This window comes from Saimiri boliviensis, chromosome 8 (assembly GCF_048565385.1).
Source record: "Saimiri boliviensis isolate mSaiBol1 chromosome 8, mSaiBol1.pri, whole genome shotgun sequence".
Taxonomy (NCBI): Eukaryota; Metazoa; Chordata; class Mammalia; order Primates; family Cebidae; genus Saimiri; species Saimiri boliviensis.
The window spans coordinates 62,497,647-62,511,289 of NC_133456.1; the positions used below are offsets into that span (position 1 = coordinate 62,497,647).

Consider the following 13,643-nt stretch of genomic DNA (forward strand, 5'->3'; position numbering starts at 1 on the left):
CCATTAGCAAATTCCTCCCGAACTCTGGAAGATACTTCAGGAACATAGACGTACTTCCTGAATTCTGCGAGACAAGGTAGCTGGGTGTTCCATATTACTAAACAATCTGTTTCTAATGCATGGGAATGTACAGCCAATCAGATAAGCTTCAAAAAGGATAAAGACAGGTAAAGCATTCCACTTCAGCCAAAATCCTCCAGGTATTCCACAATTATCTACAAAGAACATCGAATAACCAATATGAGAGGATTCTAATAACAAAGGAAATCTTACAAAGGAAAAGGAAGTACTATGGATGTGATACAGATGGTAACTTAAAATCACCAACCCACACTCATACATACTTCCTGCTAGGAGGAAATTAGGTGGGCAGAAGAACAGAAACATATGTCAAGACAAACTAAGTTCCCCCAAAGCCCATTGTACCAGATAAAAAAGTTGGTCAAGCTAACGGCTGTTTGAGAATAGCGAGCCAACCCAAATCACAGACTTCCTAAAGTAACCTAACTGGAAGTCTAAGATAGTTATCATTGTTCATGGAAGTGTCTGTATGAAGAAATGAAAGAGTTGGAAATTGAAATCATTTTTATTTCATTATGAAATACACAGTTTTAAAGGACAGGGAAAGATGGATAGGGGGAGAAAGTAAGGGGAATAAGGCATACCATTTCTTTCTCTTTCTTAGACGTATAAAGGAATCTAAAATACAGAGCACAGCAACAGTCACACTCACAGGGTCCAGAGTTGTATCCCTGGTCATATTCCTAGTACTTGGTTTGTCAGAGGTGGTACAATTTGATAGGGAGACCCAAGGCTTGGCCAGGAGTCAGTGCAGGCTGTATTACTATTAATCTGCCCCATAACCTTATGCCAATCACTTGATTTTACTTAACGGTTGGACAATATCTCTAAGGCCTTTCTTAAAGAAATTTTTCCAAGGAGAAAGGTATAGTAGCAACCAAGAGCCATCTAAAGGATTCTAGCTCTTCTTGGCCAGACAGGCAATGGCGTATTTCTCAGTGTGAATGAGGATTTAACATTCTCATTTTATAAAATTCCATATATTTTCCAACAGGATATAAGCTTTAAATAAGAAGGCAAAATGCTGCTCAGCAAACCTCAAGCCCAAGAAACATGAAGAAAATGATACCAAGGCCCATTATAATCAAAATGCTTAAAAAAAAAAAAAACAGAAACAGTGATTAAGTGAAATCTTAAGTCAGAGAAATCAAGACACATTTTAAAGAACAAAGATTAGAGTGATAATCAAACACTGGCCAGGGACTGTGGCTCATGCCTGTAATCCCAGCACTTTGAGAGACAGGCAGATCACTTGAGGTCAGGGGTTCAAGATCAGCCTAGCCAACATGGTGAAACACCGTCTCTACTAAAAATACAAAAATCAGCCGGACATGGTGGTACATGCCTGTAGTCCCAGCTACTCACTGAGGCACAAGAATCACTTGATCCCAGGAGGTGGAGGTTGCAGTGAGCCAAGATCGCCCCTCTGAACTCCAGCCTAGGTGACAGAGTGAGACTCTTGTCTTAAAAAAAAAAAAAAAAAGATAAACTGAAACTAGAAATTTTATACACATTGAAAATATGTTTTGAAACAAGGGCAAGAAATGGGAAACCACTTTTGGTGGGAATGTAAAATGCTATAGCTACTTTGGAATACAGCAGCAGTTCCTCAAAAGGTTAAAGGCAATTCTTGTTTGACTCAGCAATTTCACTGCTAGGTATATATCCAAGAGGACATATAACCACACAAGTGTGTATACAAATGTTCATAATAACATTATTAATAATAATCAAAAGGTAGAACACAAATGTCCATCAACTGATGAGTGGATAAGAAAATGTGGCATGTCTATATAACGGAATATTATTCAGCTGTAAGCAACAATGAAGTACTGATAAACACACTACAACATAAATGAACCCTGAAAACTATGCTACTGAAAGAAGAGTGACAAAAGACCAAATATTATATGATTCCATTTATACAACATTCTATGATAAAAGAAATCTTTAGAGACAGGAACTATTTTAAAGGCTAACCTAGGGCTGGGAGTTGGGGAAGGCTAGAGGGTGACAGCTAAAAGGTACAGGATTCCTCGACTGGGGTGGTGGGGTAACAAAATATGTCAAAGGTTCACACTTTGTGAATGCACTAACCGCCAATGAACTGCACACTTTAAATGGATGAACTGTATAATATGTGACTTATAGCCTAATAAAGCTGTTGCCAGAAAAGTGGCAAAATTAAAACTGCAATATTTTTTAAAAAGTAATCAGCACAGACTTACACTATAAGAAATATTAAACGAAGTCCCTTAGGTAGGAAAAAAAAACTACCAAATGAAAATGTGGATCTATTCAAAGGAATGAAGAGCACTAGACATAGTAAATAGGTGAGAAATTTTCCTTTATTATATTTTTTAAATGTTTAAACACTAAGTAAAAATTATAACAACACTGTGGGGAGAGTTACAACATATGTACAAGTAAATGTATTACAATAGCAGCAAGAAGGCCAGAAGGAAAAAAGGAGCTTTGATAATGTGTTAGACTATATGTGAAGATATGTATCCCTTAAGGGCAAACTGACTGAGTTAAAGAAGTATACTAAAGCAACTAAAATAACTGACCAGGAGCGGTGGAACATCCCTGTAATCCCAGTAGTTTGGGAGGTCAACACAGGTGGATCGTTTGGCTCGGGAGTTAAACACTAGCCTGAGCAACATGGCAAAATCCCTTCTCTACAAAAAAAATAAAAACATTAGCCAGGCGTAGTGGCATGTGCCTGTAGTCCCTACTACTCAGGACACTGAAGTGGGCTGCGGTGAACCGAGATGGCCCTACTTCACTTCAGCCTGAGAAACATAGCAAGAGCTTGTCTCTAAATAAATAAATAAATAAATAAATAAAATAACTAGAATTAAAGCTATTAAGTTAATAAAACATAAATTATATTTTTAAAAACAACTAAAGCCAAAAAACAAAACAAAAATAACTAAAGCCAAAGGTAAAGTGGAAACAAAGAATGGGTGGGAAAACAGAAAATGTGCAAGATGGTGGATTTAAAACTGATCATGTCGACAATCACATTAAATATAAATGGTCTACTAATCACAATTAAAAGGCAGAGATTCTGATATCTGATTAGAAAAACAAAACGCAACTACATACTGCCTGTAAGGAACTCATTTCAAATACAGAGACACAAATACAGTAAAAGGATGCCATGCTAACACAGTCAAAACAAAGCTGGAGTAGTTATATCAATAATGGGCAAATCCATTTCAGAGCCAATACCATTATCAAGGACAAAGTGGGTTTATTTCATAATGAAAAAGAGGTCAATTCAAAACAAAATTTTAAATGCTTATGCATCAAAGTAACAAAGCTGAACAGCACTTAAATAGAAAGCAAAAACAGAAGGGTATTTGGAAAATCCTCAGAGATCTAGCAACTGACAGTTCTAAATAACTCATGAGATTTTAAAAAATTAAAAGAAAAATTAAAGAGCATCTGAAACTGAATGCAAATGAAAATACAAAGGTATCAGAATTTGTGGGTTACAACTAAAGTAGAACTTGACAGAAAAAATTTTAGCGCCAAACATCCATTGCTGAAAAAACAAGAAGTTTCAAATCAAGGAGGAAAGTGTACACCTTAAGAAATTACAAACAGAAGAGCAAATGAAACTCAACATAAACAAAAGAAAGAAAATAGTAAAGATCAGATGAGGAATCAATGAAATACAAAACAGAAACAAAAAGAGAGGCAGTGAAATCACAGCTTGTTGAGATCAATAAAATCTTGATAACTCAGACTCATCAAAAAAACAGACAAATTACCAAAGAAAACTGAAAAGTGGCATCTCTACAGATTCTACGATAAGGAAATCTCAGAACATTACTTCAGTAAAACAAATTCCTAAGTTCCTTGGAAGGTACAAACTGCCAAAGGTCACTCAACAATAAATAATCTCAACACTATTACGTATTTTAAATAAATTGAATCTGTCATAAAACCTCCCCAGAAAGAAAATCCTAGCTCAGATGGCTTGACTAGTAAATTCTACCAAGCATTTAAGAAAAAAGTAATTTCAATTCTACACATTCTTCCAAAAAAGTAAAGGGCACTGAACATTTTCCAACTCATTCTATGAGAACCACATTAGCGGGACTCCAAAACCAGACAAACATCCTAGAAGGCAAAAATAAGTATAGACCAATGTCCTTCATGACCACAGATGCAAATTTTCTTTCTTTTTTTTTTTTTTTTTTTTTTTTTTGAGACAGAGTTTCACTCTTGTTACCCAGGCTGGAATGCAATGGCGTGATCTCGGCTCACCGCAACCTCCGTCTCCTGGGTTCAGGCAATTCTCCTGCCTCAGCCTCCTGAGTAGCTGGGATTACAGGCACGCGCCACCATGCCCAGCTAATTTTTTTTGTATTTTTAGTAGAGACGGGGTTTCACCATGTTGACCAGGATGGTCTCGATCTCTTGACCTCGTGATCCACCCGCCTCGGCCTCCCAAAGTGCTGGGATTACAGGCTTGAGCCACCACGCCCGGCCCGCAAATTTTCTTAATAAAATAATCCAACATGGATTACTCATCATGAGAATACGTGATGACAAAGACATTTAAACCCAGGAATGCCAAATTGCTCTAGGATTCCCACAATTAAAAATCAACCAATGTAATCCAGCATTATGTAAACTGTGTGACTGTCTTACTAAATGCAGGAGGAAAAGATATTTGACAAAATCCAACTTCTATTCCTTAATAAAAATTTGCTCAGTGGGCTGGACACGATGGCTCCCGCCTGCAATCCTAACATGTTGGGAGGCCCAGGCAAGGTGGGACGATGGCCTAAGGCCAGTCCCAGGCCAGCCTGGTCAATATAGTGAGATCCCATCTCTATCCACCATCCCCGGCCCCAACAAAAAAAATTAGCCAGGCACAGTAGTGCATTGGTCCCAGCCCTCAAGAGGCTGAGGCAGGAGGACAGGTTGAACCCAGAGTTTGAGGCCACAGTGACCTGTGACTGCACCACTATACTCCAGCCTGGGCCACAGAGCAAGACGAAGACTAAGAAAAACCTCTCAGCAAATTAAAACAGAAAAAAATTCCCTAAACCTATTTAAATGTTTACTACAGCTAACATGACACTTACTAATATAAGAATGTCCATGCTCAAAACTTCTATTCAACACTGTATTGGAAGTTGTAGCCAGCACAACAGGCAAGCAAAAGAAATAAAAGGCTTCCACATTGGAAGGAAAGTAAAAACTGTCTCAATTGACAGACAAAATTGTCTATGGAGAAAATTCTACAGAATCTACAAAAGTTCCTAGAATCTATTAAGTTTAGCAAAGTTACAGGAAACAAGATATACAAATGTAATATGTATATAAATACTTGCAAACAACCAGAAATTGGTATTTTAATAGTAATATTTACACAGCATCAAAAATACAAAATACTCAGTGATAAATCTAACAAATGAGACTGAAAACTACAAAACACTGCTGAGGGAAGATCTAAATAAATGCAGAGATACTTAAGTTCATGGATTGGAATACTGAGTCCAACATTTTGGATTGGTAATTTTTCCCAAATGTGTCTATATATGCAATGCATCCTAATAAAAATTCTAGGATCCCTTTTATGTCAAAATTGACGAGTTGATTCTAACATTTTAAAGGAGATGCAAAGGATGTAGAACCACCGAAAGAACTCTAAAAAGAACTGAAGGTCTTATACTCCCTAATTTTCAAGACTTATAAACCTACATTATTTAACTAACAGTATTGGTGTAAAGAAAGATCAATGAAACAAAATAAAGAGACACAGGCATCTACAGCCCATTGATTTTCAAAGATATCAAGGCAATTAAGTAAGAAAAGGAAAATCTTTTCAATAAATAGTGCCAGGACAATTAGTCATTTTTTTTTTTTAAAAATGAACTGACCTCGCCGTTACAAATATGTATTCAAATATTACCTCAAAATGGATCCAGGTACTTAGTATTAGAGTTAACATTATAAACCTTCTAAAGATAAAGCCATGAGAAAATCTTACTGTTCTTGGGTTTGGTAATGACTATGACACTACAAACAAAAGTTAAGTCTGCTCTTCAAAAGACACCCTTAAAATACATACATGAATCTAAGATAAAGGACAACTCAGTAATGTCAAACAACCAAATGAAAAAATGAGTCAACAATATGAAGACATTTAAAAATATACAGGAAGTACCAGGCGCAGTGGCTCACACCTGCAACCCCAGCACTTTGGGAGGCCAAGGCAGATGGACCACTTGAGGCCAGGAATTCAAGACCAGCCTGGCCAACATGGTGAAACCGTTATCTCTACTAAAAACACAAAAATTAGCCAGGCATGGTGGCACATGCCTGTAGTCCCAGCTACTCAGGAGGTTGAGGTAGGAAAATAGCTTAAACCCAGGAGGCAAGGGTTGCAGTAAGCCAAGACTAGGCCACAGCACTCCAGCCTGGGCAACAGAGCAAGACCTCATTTCAAAATAAGTAAGTATATAAATATAAAAATACAGGTAGCAAATAAGCACATAAGAACAGGCTCAACATCATTAGTTATTAGGGAAACAGAAGTTAAAACCACAATGAGCTATCTTACCGCTAAACACCTGCCACCAGCCTAAAATTAAACAGACTGACCATATCAAGGCTGGCAAGGATATGAAGAAACTGGAGTTCATACAGTGCTGGTGGGATTTCAAGTGATACACACTTTGAGAATCGGCTTGTTAGTTTCTTAAAAAGTTAAAAATATCCAGTAATTCCACTCCTAGGTATTTATTCAAGAGAAGTGGAAGCACTGTCTACACAAAGACTTGTTCAGGGATGTACACAACATCTTCATCTGTAAGAGCAAGAAACCGCAAACAACTCAAATGACCCTCAAACAGGTGAAGGGACAGTCAAATTGCAGACTATTCACCCAATGGAATACGATTCAGCAATAAAAATAAACATGGACTAATCTCAAATAACCATGACTGAAAGAAGCCAAACCAAAAAAGAAAAATTAAAAATGCATACAGTATTTTTACATTTATATAAAATTCAAGAAAATGTAAACTAATCTATAGTGACAGAAAGCAGATTAGTGGCTGCCTGTGACAAAGGAGCAGGAAGGAGGAATTACCAACAGGGAGGAGAAATCTTTTAGGGGTGACAGATGTGATAATTATCTTCACGGTGGTGGATTCCCAGATATTTTAAAAGTGAAGCTTCTTACATGCCAATTATACTTTAGTAAAGCTGAAAATTTTTAAATGAGGATGGCAATGCTGTTTTTTATACTGGTTGCAGTATAACACTTGTTAGATTTTCTTAAATACAGAAAGTAAATAATTCAAAAATTGCACATTAGTCTATAGCATTTGCTTCAGACAAGTTTTATCAGGAGATAAAATCTATTTCATATTATTTGATGATGTGGTATAGAAATACAACAAATAAATTCTATTTTTGTGCAGCAAAGTATTTTCCCACTAACTTGTATTTTCAAAATGCTATATATCTTCATTCCTCGGTAATTTTAACTGTCAATAGATTATAGCATTTTAGCAGTAAATTCAGTATGAATACCATCATTACCATTACACACACACACACACACACACACACACACAGAGCACACTCCATAAATTATAACATGCATCTCTTCAGAAACAACCCACGTTGTCAATTTCACCAAGGCATAAAGTGGTTTTCGTGATAACTGGAAAAGATCATCAACCTAGCATATTTACAGTGGAATACAGCTTCATACATTTTGAATATATTTCCCATATTCCCAACAATAATCCTACTCTTACCTTCACACCAGTATCTAGTCCAATGTTATTCTTGTCTACCACAAGCTGGGAAAGAAAGAAAGCCTGAGCTTACTCAATAGTCAACTGTCTAGTTAGTTCTTTCTTGCTTCATGTCATCTGAAAGTTTTTGTGGGCAGGATACAGGTAAAAGTGTGACTTGTTTCACTACTTTTCAGTCTCTGAATCTTGAAAGGTCAGAGGTAAAGAAAGAAAAGTAAATCAACTTGATTTGCCAGAAGCCCTTTTTCGGTTTAATTATAGGGCTTAAGCAGGGTTTTTTTGTTTTTTTGGTGTTTTTTTTTTTTTGATAGGGGTGGCACGCACGTCTTTGAGGGAGAAAATAAGGAAAAGGTTAATGATTAAAATAAAGTATTATGCTTAAGTGAGGAACTTTCCAATCATATAAGACAACTGAGAACTGGCTGCTACACTAACTGCTCTGCATTCATCACTCTCACATTGCTTTTGCAGTAAAGCAGCATAGACCCAACAAGCCTTGCTTCCTCTGATTCCAAAAAGCCTGTGACAAGAATAAAAAATGTGTTCATTCAAATACAATAAAGTAGTATGGTACAACTTAATGCAAATATTCGCTAACCTGAAGGTCAAATTATGTCCTCCATCACAGAACTAGTGAAGAATTTTAGTTTATCTACACGCTAAAGATATTCTGACTCTAAAGAACAAGCCGTCAGTCAAAAAGCCTACTTTCTTAGAGGAACAAATACATAAACACAAGAACACCACAAACATCACTCTCTTAAAACTGAAATCTACAGATGGGCACAGTGGCACACGCCTGCCATCCCAGCACTTTGGGAGGCTGAGGCAGGCAGATCACTTAAGGTCAGGAATTTGAGAGCAGCCTGACCAACACGGAGAAACCCTGTCTCTATCAGACATACAAAATCGGCCAGGCATGGTGGAACATGACTGTAATCCCAGCTATTTGGAGGCTGAGGCAGGAGAATCACTTGAACCACGGAGGAGGAGGCTGCGGTGAGCCAAGATTGTGCCACTGCACTCTAGCCTGAGCAACAAGAGTAAAACGATGTCTCAAAAAACAAGGAAAAAAAAAATGAAATCTACAATCCAGACAGATTTACTCAGTTATATGGAGGAAGTCAGAAGGTCAGCTCTTACCTCTTTCCTCTAAAGTCTGATTCATCAGCAGATTACAGAAGTTAAAATGGCAAGAGAACTACACAAAAAAATCCAAGGTGTATTTGTCATTGTGCTAGTCTGCAGGGTTTTTCCAACTCAACACATTGCCTATTAACTGAGAAGTTAGAGAATAAAAACTACTGTAAGTATGAATTTTGCTTTATAGACAAGATAGCTGAACAGAAATTACAAATAAATCTCTCATTCCTGAAGCACTATTTAATATAAAACTCTCGGCCAGGTGCAGTGGTTCACACCTGTAATCCTATCACTTTGGGGGGCTGAGATGGGAAGATCACAAGGTCAAGAGATCGAGACCATCCTGGCCAACATTGTGAAACCCCATCTCTACTAAAAATACAAAAATTAGCTAGGTGTGGTGGCACGTGCCAGTAGTCCCAGCTACTTGGGAGGCTGAGGCAGGAGAATCACTTGAACCCGGGAGACGGAGGTTGCAGTAAGCTGAGACTGCGCTACTGCACTCCAGCCTGGCAACAGAGAGAGACTCTGTCTCCAAAAAAAAAGAAAGAAAACCTCTACTGCCTGCATAAATGAAAGGGGAATAGGAATAGATTAGGTGGTACTTAACTTGACAAGATCATTAAACTGAGAACAAAAACTTCCAGAGACACCTGAACTAAAAAGTACCTTTAAAAGATTATATTGGCCACCAAGAAAACAACACATTATCTTTCCACCAATGTTCTCTGAGCATATTATGAGGGTAATAAAGTTAATTCTGAAATTACATCTTTCAAAACCACAAAAGGATCAAATTTATTCATGGCATTACCATCAGTTGATTTAACCATTAGGATTAAATCTAATACTAAATTAGCAAAAATCCTCCCATCTAGGGATCAATCTGGTAACTCTGTAGTTAATTTATTCACTTCCGTATAGACCATTTTCTAATTTTAAATTGTTTTTAAACTAGGTACTAAGATTACAGAAGTTTCTATGTAACATCTATTAAGAAACCAACTTTGTAGTTCAGCATTAGTCTCCACACTTACTGTGCCCCAAAAATTAAGTGCTTACAAATGTCTAATAAATTAAAACATAAAAAATCATTTTAATCAAAACACTCCAATTCATCAGGAAATATGTCTTCTCTCATAAAACGTATTAGATCAAAGAGTTCTGAAAATACTAATGAACAATTCAGAGGCTTCATTTATAAAACAGCACTAGTTGAAGAGGAAGATTATCTAGGAGGTGGCTCCTGAAAAAGAAGAGAGAATATTCTGGTATGTGAATTATTTATCAGTTCAAAAAATTCTCTAGCCCAAGAGAACTATAACTATTCCGAGTCCCATTCAGCTGCAAAATCTCTTGAAGAATACGGACTTCACGATTTTCTCAATTTTTAACCTCTTTGCTTTCTTATACTGTATTCTGAATACAGACCACTCTAGTCACTGTTTCTAAAACTTTCAGCCAGTGAGCACAGAGCAGAAGATAACTTCAGAAGGCATTCTATGGGAGCCCTCCTAAGAGGGATCACTGTTTTAAAACAGACACTACTTCAGAAGAATCCTATTTAGCAATCAACTGTTTTATCAGCTATGAGCAAAAAAGCAGGCATGAACTTGAAAGATAGACACATAATCAAGGGAATCATCTTAAGAGCAGTAAGAGATGATGCAAAGAGTAAAACTAAAAACTGAAGTGAAAAAAGAAAGTAGTGTAGCAGTATTTCCAAGGTATTTCCCAAAGGTTTTAAGTAAATAAACCCATTTGCAGAGGGAGTTAACCAATATATCACACAATTATTTTAAAAAGAAAACATAATAAATAAGAGCAGAAGAATAGACTGAACTCTAAATACATCTGAAGTATGCAAAAGACTTTGCCTCTGAAGATTCAACAACAGGTTAGTCTCTAGCCCTGAGGGCCTCACACGGGCAGATACGGGGTAGCAAATATAAACAAGAAATTCCAGTTCAAAATGATTGTGTGGCATATACATAACACAAAGTGCTTCAATGATCACAAAAGACAAAAATCGAGGCCCAGCAATGGCTCATGCCTGTAACCGCAGCACTTTGGGAGGTCAAGGTGGGAGGATCATTTGAGCACAGGAGATCAAGACCAACCTGGACAACATGGGGAAACCCCATCTCTCAAGAAGAGAAAAAATTAGCTGGGTGTGATGCCACATGCCTGTAGTCCCAGCTACTTGGGAGGCTGAGGTGGGAGGACTGCCTAAGCCCAGAAGTTCCGAGGCTGCAGTGGGCTTTGACCATGCCACTGCACTCCAGTCTGGGCAAAGGAACAAGACCCTGCCACAAAAACAAAAGAATCAAGGGAGGTTTCTCCAAAGAGTTAACATGAGCTGGGTCTTGAAGCAGAAGCTGGCATTTACCAGGTAGCAAAGAGGTAAGTCTTCAAGAGGGCAGGACAGTGGCATAGAAGAACATGTTCAGGGAACACTGAACAGTTTGACAAGAAAGGGCATGCTAAGAAGGGCAAGACCTCAAAAGAAAAAAAAAAAAAACCTAAATAAGGGATATACCTCTTTGAACAATGAGGCAGTACCCAAGGTTTTTAAGCACACTACATGATCTATGTGCTTTCTAGAGATATTTCTAGAAAGCACAAAAGACTAGACTTGACACAACAGTTTCAAGGCTACTGCAATGGTACAGGTCTGAGCAATACAGGCTTGTAATTAAGAACTGAAATAACAAATGAAACATAAGAACCTAAATTCAGGTAGTAACAGCAGGTATACTGGACAAATAAAGTCAGCAGAATTTGGTATCAGACTGAATGCTAGGGATGGGTTTCAATAAATGTTAAGCAGGAAAAACACCCAATGCACACCTGTTCTATTAGAACCAAGCTTTGCCTTGGGGCTTCATTTAGTATTCACTATTTCAGTAATAAAAACACTTCTCAAGAAAAAGATATATCAGTGTCATTCTTTTAATTAATATAACCAAGGTCTAAGTAAGAACAGCCCTAGGCTGCAGTACACCTGTTTATACTTAAAAACACTAGGCTTCCACACCAGGTGTTCTGTCCTGAATCTGATCTTTAGTCAGTGTGCATTGAGTTTCTTAGAATGCAGCAAGGATTTGTTAAGCCCTACATGAAGATTTCAAAATTAAAACATTAATTTTAACTTAAATAATTAACAGTTCAGCTACACATAAAATAACACTACCAAAAAACTTTTTTTGTTTTTTTTTTTGAGACGGAGTTCCGCTCTTGTTACTCGAGGCTGGAGTGCAATGGCGCGATCTCGGCTCACCGCAACCTCCGCCTCCTGGGTTCAGGCAATTCTCCTGCCTCAGCCTCCCGAGTAGCTGGGATTACAGGCACGCGCCACCATGCCCAGCTAATTTTTTGTATTTTTAGTAGAGACGGGGTTTCACCATGTTGACGAGGATGATTTCCATCTCTTGACCGCGTGAGCCACCGCGCCTGGCCTCCAAAAAACTTTTAAGATAACACTTTCCTCTTCAGAAGTCACAAAATGTGCCCAGTCATGGTGGTTCATGTCTATAATCCCAGCACTTTGGGAAGTCGAGGCAGCTGGATTACCTGAGGTCAGGAATTTGAGACCAGCCTGGCCAACATGGCGAAACCCCCACTCTATGAAAAATACAAAAATTAGCCAGGTGTGGTGGCGGGCACCTGTAGTCCCAGCTAATCAGGAGGCTGAGGCAGGAGAATGGCTTAAACTTGGGAGGTGGAGGTTGCAATGAGCTGAGATTGCACCACTGCACTCCAGCCTGGGCAACAAAGCAAGACTCTGTCCCCCCACCCCAAAAAAAAAGTCACAAAATGCATGAATATTTATACAACACATTGGGCAAGAGTACATGACAAATTATTTTCTCTATATATTTTTACACAAGTAATTTGGCATTGTAAAATTTAAGACTCCTCTTACTGTATTATAAATTGCCCAAACTGACATAGCATAGTATTTTAGAACTGGAAAAGACACAAACATAATCTAGTTCTGGCCAGGGTTGGTGGCTCATTCCTGTAATCTCAACACTCTTGGAGGCCAACATAGAAGGATCTCTTGAGGCTAGGAGTTCAAGACCATCCTGTGCAACATAGCAAGACTTAATGTTTACAAAAAAAATTTTTTTTTAAATTAACCAAACTAAATTATGCTTGGTGGCACAAGCCTGTAGTCCTAGCTATTTGGGATGCTGAGATGGAAAGATAAGTTAAGCCCAGAAATTCAAGGCTGTCGTGGCCTATGAGCATGCCCCTGCATTCCAGCCTGGGTAACAGAGCAAGACTCTGTCTTTAAAAAACATAAAGAAGGAAAGAAAAGACATCGTCCAGTTCCATAAATTTCAGGGAATCTTTTTTTTTAATTGCAACTCACGGTTTTAAATCTCAACCTAGCAAATACATCTTTACATATATAAAGTTCTATCTTATAATTAAAGCATTCATTCATAACGTAATTGAAGTAGCAGAAACTGTGTGCAGTGAAATTTTTCAGAAATCCTAGGCACTGAGATCCCTCTTCCAAAATAGAAATCTTTGAAACTATCATCATTCCCATCCTGAGTACCAAAATATAATTCCCTTCTTAGAAATGCGCTTCAGTGGTTCACACCAAAATTA

General features: G+C 37.8%; 1 protein-coding gene and 1 long non-coding RNA gene across 2 annotated transcripts in view; both read right to left on the bottom strand.

Moving 5' to 3' along the window:
• The window catches only part of RYBP (RING1 and YY1 binding protein), a 76,125-nt gene that overhangs the window by 44,926 nt on the left and 17,556 nt on the right, over positions 1-13,643 (bottom strand). The gene's annotated exons all lie outside the window — the stretch shown is intronic.
• LOC141585391 (uncharacterized) overlaps positions 1,550-13,643 on the bottom strand; it is a 28,526-nt gene continuing 16,432 nt past the window's right edge. Inside the window, exon 2 of the long non-coding RNA XR_012518825.1 lies at positions 1,550-13,619. This is a non-coding gene — a long non-coding RNA (uncharacterized LOC141585391). The remainder of the gene's footprint in view (positions 13,620-13,643) is intronic.